At 44.5% G+C, this 15,623-nt stretch overlaps 1 long non-coding RNA gene across 1 annotated transcript in view; it reads left to right on the plus strand.

The window, feature by feature from the left end:
* The window catches only part of LOC114017242 (uncharacterized), a 44,125-nt gene extending 37,468 nt beyond the window's left edge, over window positions 1-6,657 (plus strand). Inside the window, exon 5 of the long non-coding RNA XR_008732174.1 lies at window positions 5,876-6,657. This is a non-coding gene — a long non-coding RNA (uncharacterized LOC114017242). The remainder of the gene's footprint in view (window positions 1-5,875) is intronic.
* The last annotated feature ends 8,966 nt before the right edge of the window (window positions 6,658-15,623 follow it).

Consider the following 15,623-nt stretch of genomic DNA (forward strand, 5'->3'; position numbering starts at 1 on the left):
AGCTAGAAAGGAGTATCTGGGGAGTTGGTAGGAGAGACCTGTTGGAGGTGACTTACTGAAGCACAGGCGTACTGCCGGAGGGAAGGGCTGCACCAGTCACCGCTCTTCAGGATGGAGCTTAGATTTGAACTGGAAAGGAAGCAGGAAACATTGAACATTTTCCATTAAATGTCTGATGAGAAGAGGGCTTGGTAGGCTGCAAAGGGCTCAGGTTCTTTTGGTGAAGCTTTTGGGAGACATTTTAGCAGTAGTGTAATCTCTCCCAAGCAGTGTGGATACCAGTTCCCAGCGGTGCCTACCTGATTTCAGATGAGCAGTATGTTGGAGCTGTGAAAGAAGAAAGAAGTGTATGACATTTAATATTTTAGTCTCTCACTTTAAGGATACATGTGATGCTTTTCTTTGGGTACAGAAAGTATTGGAACACTTCTTCCAGTCTTACACTTGACAATCTCTCTGTTCTGCTCCTTGTGTTTCCTGTTCATGTTGTATGTGAAATTGTGGGTGTATAATAGCTTTTCTTTTCAGTGCTGGGCTGAGACCCCTGAAATGCTTTAGAGAGCCCTTAAATAAGTGGTGCAGAAAATCTACATGGGCTCTATTCAGGGATATTTCCTAGGGGTATTAGCTTTCAAAACACTTCCATTGTGCTCTTTTGTGTGCTAGACCCTGTCCAACATCTCAAGTGTACAAATGGTACCTTAGATACAAAAAAAATTTTACTTACACATGAGGAATGCTGGGCACTGGGAAAAGAAAGGAGAGAAAGCACTGGTGAGGATAGAGCATTCATGGCATGAAATAGGATGTAATTTACTCGGGCTGCTAGCTATGAAGCAATTACTCCTGTACTGCCTTGCCCTGTTTGCATCAGGCAAACCATTGGGATGGGTTGAAAGGTGCCCAGTACCACTATGCATCTGTTGGTTAGAACAGACTGGTTGCTCCCAGCTCAGGACAGACTTGACCAGATTCTCAGCTGGTATGAGCTGATGATCAGTGTCTTGGTGGAGCTGCACTTTTATTCCAGCCAACAGATCAGCTTTAAAGCAGGAATCCTCCCTGGCTGCAGTATTATACCTTCTCTGCTCCAGCCCGTGGGCTTGTGGAGCTCTGGGAAGTATTGCAGGTCTTTGTTAGTAACCTTATGGAGATTCCCTTGCACTAGATGGCTCTTAAGTGGATACAAGTGTATTTTGTGCATAAGTGGCTGTTGCAGGTAACTGATGTTACTACTAAGTGTCTGCTCTATGACTGATAACACAGAAAAGCTTTTTACAGCATTTGGTGATGTTACACACATACCTGATTTAAACCTTTTACACGTGGTCCTAGGGGAAAAAAAAAAAACCAAAATGCAGATGGAATAGTTAGATGAAAATCAGTTTAGTTTCAGTCATCTAACTATTGTAGACCCCCACAGAAATGCAAGAACAGAGACTAGGAGAGTATGAAATGGAGGTAAGTTTTCATCCTTCATTGGTTATATACTAATACTGAGCACGCACCCCAATCATTTGTGCTGGTTTTGTTACATAGCACTACATGTTCAGTGTTGGTGCCCAAACCACACTGCAAAGTCTTGACAACGTTAGAGACACTTTGCTTTGATCCACTAATCTGTATATTCAGCTGTGTGGGAATCAGCCCTCAGCATGGTTGTGGGGCGGAACTGACTTACCTAAACTGAGTAAAGTCATAAGCACGATTAAAAGTGGTGGCCTTTCTTTTGCCTTCATTGCTCTTCTTTTCTTGGATTGTCTTTTCAAGGCTGAAAAAAAAGCATAAAAGATCTGCGAATTGTGTCTTTTGAGTACAGCTACTCTCCTGAAATTCTGCAAAAATTGTCCTTACTGCTCAGATTGTCAGGACCATTACTCTGCAGATGGAGCTGGAGAACAGTGGAGTGCACTGAGCACATCCATGGTCTGGCTGTAGACTTCCTTACTGCTCACTGGAACTAGTGCTCTCCTTAACTGCTGTAAGGGCTTTCAGCCTTTTCTGAGGTTTACTCCAAGGGCAAGTATAGATCCCTGCAAAGTGAGTGGAAGCTCCCTGACAGTAGACATGCTTCTGCAAGTTGTCCCTGTGGCTGTATTGGAAAGCTGCTCTGGGTTAGTGCATGCTGCAGCTTGGGAAGTGAAGCTATAAGGCAAAGGATCCTCCTGGCATCTCTGTTTACATCCCTTGGAACCAATGGCAGCTCCATTATGGTGATTGTGACCCAGGTTCACTTTGCTCCTGGCATGGTGGCTAGTGCCAGGGAGAGTTCAGTGGCTTCAGCATTTGTGAAACAGACAGAGGGATGGGTGCCTCGCACAAATAATCAGAGCTGATATTAATCACCGGTGAACAGAAACATTCCTCCAGCACTAAAAGGTACCCCTAAAATCTGATTGTATTTTTTCATAAAAGTATCTTTCTTTGAAAGTTGTTACTTTCTTTGCCTAATGTACTTTCTGTCAACTGTCAGTCAGCTTGATGACCAGAGACAGTCAGATCTCGCTTACATTAGAAATTCTCCAACATTCTTCTCTGTAACGTATCTCACTGAAGCACAGCACAAAGCCTGTGCCACAGATCCCTCCAGTGTTTCAATCAATGTAATATCTTGCCTTGATAGAGCAAGTTTTCAACCACCTTATGTCCTAGAACAGCCACAGCCATTGACCAATCGCTGTTTTGAAATTGTGTCATATTTTACCTATCACTTTCACTGTGCCTTTCTGCCTCTATCTTTTCTCTGAGCACCTCACTTTATTATTTAAAAATCCTTGTAAGTGATAATGCAATGGCTGGAATTGGCCAAGAACAACATGCAGTTCAACTGGAAATCAATTCCTCTGCCTAATTACATGGAAGAGCAACAACATACACATTCCTACACAGAGTAGCAACTTGCTCATTAATAATCATTAACTTAATTGTTTAGCTGAAAGACAAAACAGCCATACCTCCCAAAACTTACTTTTTCTCCTTCCAGAACTTCGTGAATTCTAGAAAGCAGCATGTAGTCCAGCAACTGTCTACAGCAGTAGCTCTTTCTCCAGTGCCACCTTTTTATATGGTGGTACCCAGTTGATCACAGTGAACATGGTGAGTGATGCCAGGTGACTTCTTTGACTCTGTTCCAAGCAACAAAGGCCCAGCCCTTCCTGTGGTATCCTCAGGTATCACATAACTACTGCCACTTGTTAAAAAAAAATTGAACTCCAGTAGCGGTCTCTGTCCTTCTCCACCCATTCAGCATGGAAATGAGCTGCCTTAAAGTGAGAATAGCTTATAGGAAAGGTCATAGAATTCATGTAGACTTGATAGTGCAATTGTATAGACAAAATTTCTGTATTATTTTCCCAAGTGGGTTTGTGGGGGGCCGTTGAACATCCCCTGGAAAGCTCAGAACTTGGCAGAATTTTACTGTGTAGTCTCATGGAAATTAAGTCTCAGCTCCAGTAGGAAGTTAATGACTAGCCAACAAAGAGGCATCACATAACACTGTTTTAATAAACTGTTGCTGCAGTTACTGGTTGTTATGCACTTACTCTGGTACAGGAAACATTTCCTCAGTAGTGGTGTAAAGAAAAGCATTGAATCTATGTAAGGACAGTTTCCTTGCAGGCTTGTTAGGATACTTCTGTTGTGATGGGCTAATCATCTGTTCTGTTGTACTTTTGATCCCAAAGGGATTGTTTGAATAAGCTCACAGTCTACATTTTCCTATGATTTTTCTTAGCTACTTGCTCTATTCAACTATCTCTTTTTTTGGCTCAGGAAAGTGCTTCTGTATCCTAAAAACTGAAATGGGTGCAAACTCTTGCTGAATTGAATGTAAGAACTTACAAACAGACTCTTCTGAATTTGACCTGTGAATCCCTGGTTTCACCTGTCTCTGTCAGAGGAATTCCTAAGCCAGGGAATGGAAACGTGTCTTTGTACTTAAGGGCCCCATGGTGGATTTGTCTTGCATGAATTTGTCTAATTGCATTTTGGCATCTCTGGTGTCCGGTGACAATGAATTCCATCTCTGAGCTTCCAGTGGATGGAAAGATGCTTTGTTCTGCTTCTTTGGAAGCTTCTGCCCAATAACAGAAAGGTTTGGTGGGGTTTTGCTTCAGAGGAGGTAGGTCAATACCTTGGAGGTATCAGAGGGGTTTGCCAGGGGCTGGACTGCTGCTCCACTGGGGAGTATGGGAAGGTGGAGGAAGACAGCAGCCACTGCAGGCACCTGAATGGCCGGAGCCAGTTGGACCTTGGGCGGTCAGTTGTGTGCTTGAGGTCAGGGAGTGAAGGGAGATTTTAAAAACACTGATGAAGGCTGATAGGTGCGAGACCGGTTTGTCGTCTTGTATATCTGTGATTTAAAGGTTTGTGGGTTGTGGCTTAATGTCAAGAGGATGGTTTTAGAAGAGGAAGTTCTTTGTTTCTGTGGTCGTCCCTGATGCAGTTCTGAAATGTGAGTTTCATCTCAATAGTGAAAGGAAGGTGACTCTTCAGCTTTAGGGGAGGTGAATTACGGTCCTTTGTCATACATGGCCATGCCTTTAATCCTTGCCGTTTGTAAGGACCCTGCCAAGCTCCTGTTAATATGGACACAGTTGATTTATTATCACCTGCTACTTTTCAAAGCTTTACTTTCTTCAGTACACCAAACACTCAGGAGTCCTGTGAGGCCTGTCGGCGTCTGTTAGAAGTCTGACCAAATATGTCTGTCTTGAGTGACTAGTCGTGCAGGCTGTGATATGACTATGAGAGCAAATACTGCTCACACAAGTGACAATTATTGAATTAGATTGTAGTCAGAATCGGCAAAATTTAAATGCTATCTTGATATTTCCTCTTGTGTCATCAGAGCCCTGAGATTGAGCTGGTGAGAAATAGTAATGCTTCAGAGGTTTTTATGATTTTATTCAGAAGACGTTCGCTCCCGTGCTGTATTTCAAAGCCCAGGTTAGCTTCCTGGACACCCAGTCTTTAGCAAAGTATCATCAGTAACGTGTGATTCACAGTATGCAGCCAGTCTTGATTTAAATTAGTGCTAGAATGAACTGAACGAGGTATTTTTCACTCTCCATTAAGCTTTTTGGAAGTTGTCAGATACTTTGGAGGCCAGCTGTACTTTCACAAGAACTTGCTGCTGAGGTCAGTGGGTATTTTGATCTCTGACAGGCTTGGTACCTCTTGTTCTCAGGACGGAATCAAGAGTTTTATCTTTAATTGAAGCAGCTTCTGGAATGGGAAAGAGGAGGAATGCAGAAAGCACTACCACTCACGCTGAGAACTCAGCCCAGGGGAAGTAGAGTTATACAAAGTGTGTTTTTTATGAAACAGTTTTGACTTCTGAAGGAAACATTGATTTTGCACCTCGCTAGGAGCCAAACCAAGCCCCGGTGTAAACCATGGATAAAACCAGGCTGTTGCAAGATGATTGGGTGTAAAGAAACCCATCCTGTACAGGTCCTGAAAAGATTGGGGCTGCTGTGCTTGTCTCCTCCCAAGGCCTGTTGTTCGGCTGGTGGAAGCACCCAGCAGGACCACTTTCTGACTTGGTTTATGCCAAGGGCTTATTATAGATCACCTCTGTCATCTCCTCTGGCCTGTTTCAATCCCCACATTTCTGCTGCCGTTAAGGGAGTGTCAACATGTGACTGCTCTCTATGCATCCTCTTCCAGGCCACTCACTCCAGCTCCAGGAGCTGTTACATTCCTCTGGGACGCTCGTAAGGAGTGAGGCAAGAGCTGGTCTGATGCCAGAAGATGTCCCTCATGATATCTCTGCTCCTGGCTGCAAACAGGTTGATTGGGGGGGTGGGGAGATGGGTTGTGTAGTCTGATTGCTTTTAATCCTACTTACTTCCACATTCATCTGTTATCACAGTACATGCTCTGAACTTCCTTAACACTTGAAGATCTCACCTTCCCCCATTGTTACATCCAAGATGGTAGCAGTATTTTGTTCATGCGATCTCCACATGGGCCCTGGTGTTAGGCTCAATGACTCTTTACATCCCTCTTCAGCAGGAAATCCTCCCCTCAGAAATACCTGGGGTAAGTATATCCTTGGGGCAAGCTGCCCTGTAAGGAAAGGTGTTCTGAATGATGATCGTGGACTGAGATTTACTCCAAACATAAACCTGGCACACTGCCTGCATACCCCTGCATTCTCTGGGGCATTGTGAGATGCAGTTTTTCACCTGTCAGATATTAGGGCTGCAATTTTCCTACATGAGGTCAAGGATATAAGCTTTCTTTAAATGAGGAATCAATCCTGCACTTGACTCTGCAGGCACTGTGTTATCAGTGTCTCATGCATTACTTCAGAGCACAAACATGTTCTGTGTCTACAGCAATAAACCAAAGAGCTTTTATATTTTCAGTTGTGTTATGGTAAACTACATAAATGTTATTTGTTGCTTTTCTTCATGTTTACTGTTTGGCAGTGTGATTTACCTCCTCCTCCTCTGTTGGTGAAAGGAATTTTTAAATTAAATCCACAAATCTTGCCCTTTACAACAATTTTCTGTTGGGGACAGGTATTTCTTTTGTATTGTTTCTTGGTGTTTTTTTTCTCTAGGCTGTATTCTGTATTTTGCTTCACACATATCATCTTAGATGCATGTGGGAGGCTTGGAATAAAATACCTCTTTGTTTTCTCCTGCACATTAAAACTATCTGTAAATATGAACACGAACCTGAGTTTAACCATCACATCCCTGAATGGATCAGTGTGCATTTTTTGTGGCAGCCTGCATGTACCATGCTGATGCTCAGAGCTCATTTCTTTCTGAGGGGAGTGCCCATACCATCGTGACCATCAGTGTTCTCAGGGGATTTGTGGCTAGTCCTGCCCGAATGTCACAGGGGCTCAGCTGGGCTGGGGATGTTTCCGTGTCTCTCCTGCAGTGCGCTCTGCCAGCTAAATAAATGCCTGCAAGTGCACTGATTATTTGGAAAGGGTGTTGCAGGGTGTGCCTGCGACGCAGGTCCTGTTCTGCACCCCAGGCAACATGCACAGGTGAGTGCCACCTGCTTGCTGGTGGCTTTTGTATGGAAATGAGGACTGGGTGACATCCTCAATGGTAGCAGCTCCTGAGGTATGGGGCACAGCCACCCAGTGAGAGTCCCTGGGCAATTCTGCAGTGAGGAAGAGGCTGATAACAGATACTGACCGTTACCAGTGGCCCATTACAGTTACTGCATTAGGGGGTCAGTTCTGGGATGTAGCTGGGAAGTAGCTGCTCCTAAGTCAAGCAACTGACTGTCACCTTCGTCGGGGTCAGGCCCTCTTATCCAGTGAGAAGGGCGTGTAAGGGTGCTGTGATTACACCTTACAGCATTATCTACTCAGGGCTTAACTTGGTATTAAAATGGTAGCAAAGCCAAATCACCCTTCAGGTGATGTCCTTGTATGGCTATGCTGCAGCAAAACAAGATCACTTGAAATTGTCACTGCCCTGAACTGGCACAATCTTTCTCATCCAAAGAATCCTTTATTTCCAAGATTTAGCCACCACCGTGTGTCTGAGAGGGACAGTGTTAAACAAGGGGCTGAAAGTCTCAGTGAGAGAGTGAGTTACAGTGTGTCACAGACCATCTGATGGGATCAGGGAACTGAAAGGAAGGTGAGTATAAACAACAGCCCAGTTGGAGTTTATTTTTGCTTATTTATTTCTTAAGAATGAATGACCTGGGAAAAATTTTTTTTTTCAGAAGCACCTCATTGCTGAGATATTTTGTTATGCTTCATCTCCCAGAGTTTTGTCAGCCTTACCATTGCTATGCTGTCTAGCTGCCTTGCCCTTTTTTATTGATAACAAGACAATACTGTAAGAAGATGGTCCTTCTTTTGTAAGCCTTTTGTGGTGGCAGTGGAACTGGTTAAAAAAACAAAGGATCTGACTCTCATTGTCATTTACTTTTACATGAATCTGGACTCACTTCAGTGACTTGGACATTGTGTCTCTGCAGTGTAGCCTGTAGCAGGATCTGTTACACCTCCTTCACACCCTCCTTTCCTTTCCCTGGCCCATGAGACGCTGTGTGACTCATCTGGGAAGTTAAGCAAGATTCCCCAACTGTTTTCTGCAGTGCTGTTGTCACGCATAGCCTAGGGTGTGAGCAGCATCACTGCATTGACCTGCATTTTCCTTCAGAGGCTCTTTCCATTTTGTATTTGTTTCCTGGCATGTTACTCTCCTTGCACTTTGAATGTAATTCTGTGCCTAAAGGTGAGCTCAGTTTCTTGATGTACCTTAGCACACGAAGGAATCTCAGTGAACTATGACATAAAAGAGCATTAGGTGGCTTTATTGTGCTGCTGTGATGATGTTTGGGTCTCATGTCCTTGCCCATCTCAGGAACGCTGTAAATCACTTCTGGAGCAAACAAGACCACTGAACAGGCCATTTCTGTTCACTGGTGCTTTACTGTGGAGGTGAAAATCTCCAGTTGTAGCAGCTGGAAGTGGAAAATTTTTAGAGAGCATGGTCACAGTTACTTTAAGAGTTGCTTTTGAATGGATAAATCTGGTTACTTGCCACTCCTGTCCAACTGCACTCAGCACAGAGATGCTAGAAGCTGACTTTGGCTCATGTTGTTGCATGTTGGTTGACCTCCAGCGTAACGTAGCCTTATTCTGGGATCCTCTGTGTTGCACTCTGAGCAACTATGCAGAAAATCCCTAGTACTGAAGCTGAATTTTGCACTTGTCTATATTTATTCTTTTCGAGCCTTGCCTTTTGATAGCTCTTGGACCCACAGCATCCCAACAAGGCATGTCTTGGTGCTCTGACTTTTGTTCCAGGCAAAAAAATGTTTGGGAAGCAACCTGCTAACTTTAAAGGCCTATAACCATTTCACGTTTTTGGTTGGGGTTTTTTTTTTCTCCAGTACTGCAGAAACAATTTTTTTGCACTTTCTGGTCTTAAGGCTTGCTACTGTTTGCAGATTATGAAACTAGAGCAAAGCAAAATTCACGTTGCATTTGAGTGAGACCCATGTATTCCTCTTTGGTCTCACCTCAAACTCCCCAGCATCAGGTGGAGCGAAGCCTAGCTCTTCCTTCTCCAAAAAGATAGTGTATTGTACACACAGGCTCTTTGCAGAGGACTGTGTTGCCCAGGGCAGAGCTTTCTGCCCAGACTGTGGGGAGCAGTGGCCGTGCAGTCCGCAGTTTACAGAACATGATGTTTCCAAATGATGTTCACATAAAGCTAGCAGATAAAATGGCTGAAATCCCACATTGTAACTCCAGAGCCCATTGAATTTATGTAATTGATAAAAGTAAGATAAGACAACACTTGGGAAATACTTCAGATAGCTCTGTTACATGGCGATAGCCCATTACAGACAGGTGTTTCCTTTGTGTTGCTGGAGATTACAACAAAAGCATTTGAGATTTGGCATTTGGTAAAATGGCATCTGCATTACGGAATCCAGCCGTAGTGCTTTGTGCAGGCACACGGCCCATGGGATTGCCGCTCTGGGACTCAGTCAGTCTCTTCTCTGCTTTGCAATGCATTATCGTGTTATAGCAAAGTTACTCTGCTGTGAAGGTACTGCATGCTTGTGAAGCCACCTTTGGGTGTGGGAGACCCGGGTGAGTTCCTGCCCTGCACAGGCATCAGCGTTAGAAGGGTGTGACACAGAACACTCTGCCCAGAATTAAAAATCAATTGAGGACTCAAATCTGGACCAAATCTAGTGAGAAGCAGTTTCTTGTTTTCAACAAGGACTGGCTGAAGGTGGCCCTGAGTGGCCAATTTCTAAAAGCCCTCAATTGCTCAGGTTTTTTCTGAACTTGTCCAGTCTGGGCTGTTTCCTAAGTTTTGTGAGTTATTGGTCAATGTCTGATTTGCTAACTGCGACTTTTTCTTAGACTACATTCTCAAGACAACTTGGAGACTCTTGCGAGGAGATGTTTTATTCTAGGGATTGAGAAGGACTTTTCCTTAGCAACTCAAAGGGAAATGTATTGTTAGATGTATAATGAAAGTACATAAAACTAGAGGATAAACAAGTGCCACGGAAAGATTTACGGTACAGACTGAAGAATCATAGTATTAAGGAGGCTAAGTCAGCAATAATTACAGACTCATTTTCTTTTTTTCCCCAATAGCAGTTAAATCTTTCTGGAAATAGCTGTTGCAGGCTTTGCTCTGTTTCCATGTCTACGCTTAAGTCGCTTTGATGGTAACATCAGTCCATCCCACATAGTTTCATATAAGCTGTTGCTCTAGGATGAAGACAGCTATGGAGGCAGATTTTTACTTCTGTTGATTTGACGAGCCACCAGCAGGTACTCATAGAGAAGGAGAGAACTTGCTGGATCATACTGGAGGGTCACGGGCTGAGACACAGGAACGGTGGCCATGTGGTCGTCTGTCTGGAGGGGCATAGTGATAGGTACACATTTCTGTCTAAGAAAAAATCACAATTCAAAATGTGGTTTTGTTCTGAATTGAAATGAAATCAGAAGTACAAGAATATATGAATGAAAAAACCCACACACCAGAAACGACTGATGTTTGTCTTTAATATTTTCCAGTAGAGTTTCCACAAAACGGATGCTGTTTTGTGAAATCTTCTATCTTGGTTAAAACAGCTTCTTCCCCATGGCTTTTTCCCCAGGTGAACGACTTAGCAGAGACCTCCAGTGGCAGCGGGAGAGTCCCGGGAGGGAGCCGGTAGGTTAGCAGGGCTGAGCTCCTGGTGCCCTCTGGTGCTTGCGTGCTCCTTGTCGCAGCCTGGTCCCAGGGACGTGCCGGCAGATGGATGTCCTGAGCCCGCAAAGCAAGGAAAAGGTGCCCAGCTCTGCTGGCTTACTGCAGTGACGCTGGTGGGTGGGTGCCTGGAAGGCTGACAGGTTTCAGGAGGCAGGAACAACAAGAACTGACCCTGCAGTGCTTTTCTTACTTTCCTCCTCCCCGGTTCTCTTTGTGGCTTTGACCTTGCCATGTAATTTTTAACACAGTGCTTAATGACCTATATTTCTCCTCCTGCCTTTCCTGTCCTGGAAAATAAGGACATAGACAGGCAATTTGTCTGTCTATGGCACTATGTGTTGTTATGAGTGTGATGTTCAACCAGGTTCACTTATTGTCTTCCTTGGTACAAACTTGGCAGTGCAAGGTTAACAGCTGGAATTGATCTTAAAGCTTGTTTTCTGTGTTTACTTTTCATCAGACACATACATGCATCAGGAAGGGGTTACACCTTCCTTATCTTACCCTACAGAGCGGGTCACTGCAAGGGACAGGGCAAGGCTGGATGCTGTGAGCTGAAGTAAGTCCCTTGCAGGTGCTTGGCGTAGCAAGGTGCTAAGTGGGTGTAGGGAGAAGGTACATAAGTGTTTAGGACTGGTGGTCTTTGGCTGACAGGGGTTTAGGGAGGGTGAGACAGGTTTTAGTCATTGAGTTAGACTTTTGAGTTCATGAGCTGGATCTCTGACTTTCATAATGTGGGCACTGTCTTTTCCCCTCCTTCTTTCTAGGGGCTTTGTATGACCTGTCACTCACTATAGGTGACTATGTGTGCGCACACCTGTGTATATATCTTTATATATAAAGACAAGGGCAGGTTAGACTGCTGTGTTGCATCACAAGTTGTCAGCCTTGCTGTAAGGAGAAGCAGCTGAGAACGTGTAAAGTTTTTTAGCAGGTGACTGACTCATACAGGAGACCATTTTCTTGAAACTATAAAATACAGAGGTAGAGCTTCTTTGTACTTGAGAATAAGGAGTACCTGTCAATTATTGCTATATTTAGCTGCACTTCAGTGTACGGTAGAGATGGCCAAGTGCTGATGATGCTCACAATGGAGCCAGAAGGGGCAGGAGCATTGTTGAGTGCCCACAGCACTTCACCTTTTCTTGCCTGACCCTCTGAAAGGTGAGTGTATGCTTTGGGAGGACCCGCTCAGCCAAAGGACATGGGAGTTACGAGCATGTGGCACAGCAGCTGACACCAGGAGTGCTGCTCCTGGAGTGCAGGGTGCCAAATACTTGTAGTGCTGTGAGCACCACAGTGCAGCCAGAGCTGATGGTTGAGGGGCCAGTGCTGAGATAGCCTGGTTCTCCATGAGCAGACTGTCAAGGCTGGGCTGGGTTTCTGGGAGCATGTATCAGCTCTGAGTTTCCTGCTGCTGAAAACTGGTCTTTCAGTAATGTAAGTGACCTGAAATATGGTCATGCCTCTTACTCCTAGCTGCTGGTATGTCAAGAGTGTCTCCAACAGGCCTAGTCTGAAGACCTAGTCCTAATGCATAGCTGAACAGGCAGGGTTAGGGCATTACTAAACAACACTTCTGCTCTCTAGTGCACCCAGTTGGTCACCAGTGAATACAAACCTTGTAATGAGAGGAAAGTCAGATGTCAGTCATTGGAGGGGTTTTTGGTTGTTTTTTGGTTGTTTGGGGTTTTTTTGGTTTTGGTTTTTTTTTTAGCTCAGTTGGACTTATAATTCAGGACAAGGTCTGAGTGTTACATGCAGGTGTTTTTTGACTTTGCACAAAACAAACATTACAGAGAAGTTTACAGAGGAGAAAGGGAGGTAGAAAGCAAGCAAAATCTCTTGTGTAAACCTCTGGGAAGGTGTAATATAGAAGCTGGGTTTTACTATAAGCTGATATTTTATGCTTTCTAGCCTTTTTATCCTGTCTTAATCATCTCCATTGCTTTTTTGTTAGTCTCCGTGACATTTCCTTTAGCAGTGTGCAGAGAATAGCTCTGGGAGTGTCATTTGGCCAGGGCAGGGTTTGCTCTGGAGTTACTACAACAGGGAATAAATCGAGATTGGGTTTTAGTCCTGAGGTGACTGAGGATTTGGCAAGTTTGACTGTAGGCAGGTCTCTGACACCCTTGGCTTTCCTCCTCCTCCTTTGCAACTTAGAAGTAGCCTCAAGCCTGTTAGCACAGGCAGGTGAGGGTAGATGGTCTTGCATGAGCTGTGAAACACAAACCTTCAGTGTCAGGTTCTGGTGACCCCACTAGCATTTGTAGGTGTGGGCGCAGTATATCTCAAAGCCAATAGTGTTTCTCTTCACATATTCTCTACTTGTAACTGAATGCTTAAGCAAACAGGGTGAAACAAGGCACTTATTGAACCAAATATTGCCTTGTTTATAAAAATCTCTTGAGCTGACATTTAACGAGCAGGCACGTAATACCACACAACCACATAACTGGATGTGACCTGTGCACTTGAGCATTCTTTTAAAGATCTATGCAGAGATAAGGATCAGTCCTGTCAGTTTGAAACTATACTTGCATTGATAGTAAATCTGGGAGTATAATTTTTGCTCAATCACTTTCTGAACCAATGGCCACTTCTAGTATCTGCCACTCCTTGAGACAGAGATGTGCAATTTAATTGCGTGTGTGGAGAGTCAGCTCCTTTTCTAGTCTGAACTCTCCCTCTGGTACTGTGAATCCATTGGTTTGCAGGGAAGGGTGGCTATGCAGCTGAAATGGGCCAGAATGCTCCATACTGCAAACTTCACAGTTGCCTATTCATGCTAAAGCTCTTTCACCAATGCTGACCACAGCAGTATATTCAAGAAAACAGTATTTATAGGTTACCTGCAAGATGAGGCTTTCAAAAAAATGCATCTTCTGTCTTAACCCAGACCCTTTCAGGCTGCCAACCTGAAACACTGCTCTAGGCAAAGTGATTGTAAGACTGACCCACTTTTAAGGCAGGTGTCCTGATGAATGCCTGGAGAGATCTTCTGACTTTGTCTTCTGTGATTTGGCAGGTAGGTGACAGCAGTTTTTGTCCAGAGCAGCAGGAGCAAGGGCAGGACTGCTGTGCGGAGGAAATGGAGCCATGGGGCAATACTAGTTGGTTCACTGCCACTGAAATCACAGTTCTGACGTGGGCATTTGTTAGTGTTTCCTTGTTTGCGTTTTTGGAGCGATAAAGAGTGGAGAGGTTTCAAACAGACTTGTTTCAGTTATTGGGGAGTCTTCCTTTGTGTGCCAAGTCCCAGTAAGCCTGAGATCTGTGCAGGGAGGATAAAAGGAAGGACTAAGTGCAAGTGGCGACTGTAGCATAGTACCAGTTTTGTGGGCTTGGAGCTGTTTTACCTTAGGCTGCAGGTTTTGCACCACTTCTGTCTTTATCCCCTTCTGTTGGCTCTAGACACAACCCTTTGCAGGGGGCTCACACAGCTCACTTGGCTCGAGCAGCAAGCCTGTCTATTGCCCCACCAACCAGGAGGTTTGCTCTAGGCTGAGACTTGATACTCATGTGTCTCTGTCTTTCCTTCTGGTTCCTTGTCAAGTCTGCTTTGGAGATCCTTCTAAAACCTGCTGTTGTGTTTGTCACCTTCTGACCTGTGGTCTACAGGGTAATTCAAGCAAAGGGTTGGATGCCGCAGCTGTATCATGTTGTGCTCCTCCAGGACTCAATATAGTCTACCTTGTCTGGGCATTTTGGTGTGATTTTGTTCTGTAACCTCTTCTGTCAGTATCTACGTGGGAGATTCATTCTTAGCTGCACTGACATAATGAAGGGATCTAGTGTGATGGACATGGATAGAAAGAATGAATGTAGCTTCTTTTTTAGAGCTGTGTGTCTCTAGATCCTCCTTTTATACCTGGGTCATGTTGTCCCAGCAGAGTCCTGAGATTTTCCTTCTTTAAGAGGCAACTGATGAAGAAACAGAAAAATAACTTCAGGTTTTTGAAAGACTGGAAGAAAGGTTTTTCTTCCAGTAGCCTCCTTTTGCCTTTCTGTTCAGTTATGACAGTTTCTGTTTTTCTTTGCTAGGTGGTATGCATTTGCTTTCAGCCTTCGGTATGACTTCATATAATTTCCATAAAACCTGCAACATTTTAGTCTTTTAACTGCCCCTTTTGGTTTCTATTCAGCAAGCTTTCTTATTTTGTGCTCTGTTGTTCCTGTTCTTAAACCTTTCCTTCTGATTCTGGGTCATGCACTGTGTTTAGGGTTGATGAAAAGGAGTGCACTGGTGAGGCTGGCTGGACCCAGTGAGTTGTGATGGCCCTTGCAAGGTTGCAGAGGAACTTGGCTGTGACCTGACTGATGTGTCCTGTAAAGGTGCTGTCCTGAGCTAATGGGAGACCTGACTTCTCTGAGAAAGTTTTTTGGATGAAAACGACAGGAAAAGCAGTGACTTTGGACTGAGCAGGGTGTGTGGTGTGCGTAGTGAAGATGGGATCAGGAAGGATTTATTTTCTGTTGCCACACCTGGCTTAACATGGCAGGAACACCTTGGGAATCGGTTGTACAATTTAGTGTAACTGAAGAACGCTTGAGCCGTACTTGACGCTACACATGCACAGTCAGGTTGGGTGGGAAGGCACTGACTCATTTTCTTGTGGTCCAAATCACATCGCAGACCTGTCCCGCTCCTGCCACCCACTGCAGGTTTCGTTGCCTCCCCTCCTGCCCTAGCCTCTCGGTGTGTGCGTTAGGGATCGTGATGCAGAATTGGGCTTCACTCCCCACTTGCTATCACTGGGAAATTCCTGTGTTTGCAAAGAGGGGGAGGTGATGTGAAGGCACTGGATTTTTTTCAGTTTAGGAAAAAGGAAGCTTGCAGAGAGGGAGGAATGCAAGAGGGAAGGGAGGCAGAGAGAGGTCTCCTGTGTAATTATGTTGAGC

This window comes from Falco cherrug, chromosome 4 (assembly GCF_023634085.1).
Source record: "Falco cherrug isolate bFalChe1 chromosome 4, bFalChe1.pri, whole genome shotgun sequence".
Lineage (NCBI taxonomy): Eukaryota > Metazoa > Chordata > Aves > Falconiformes > Falconidae > Falco > Falco cherrug.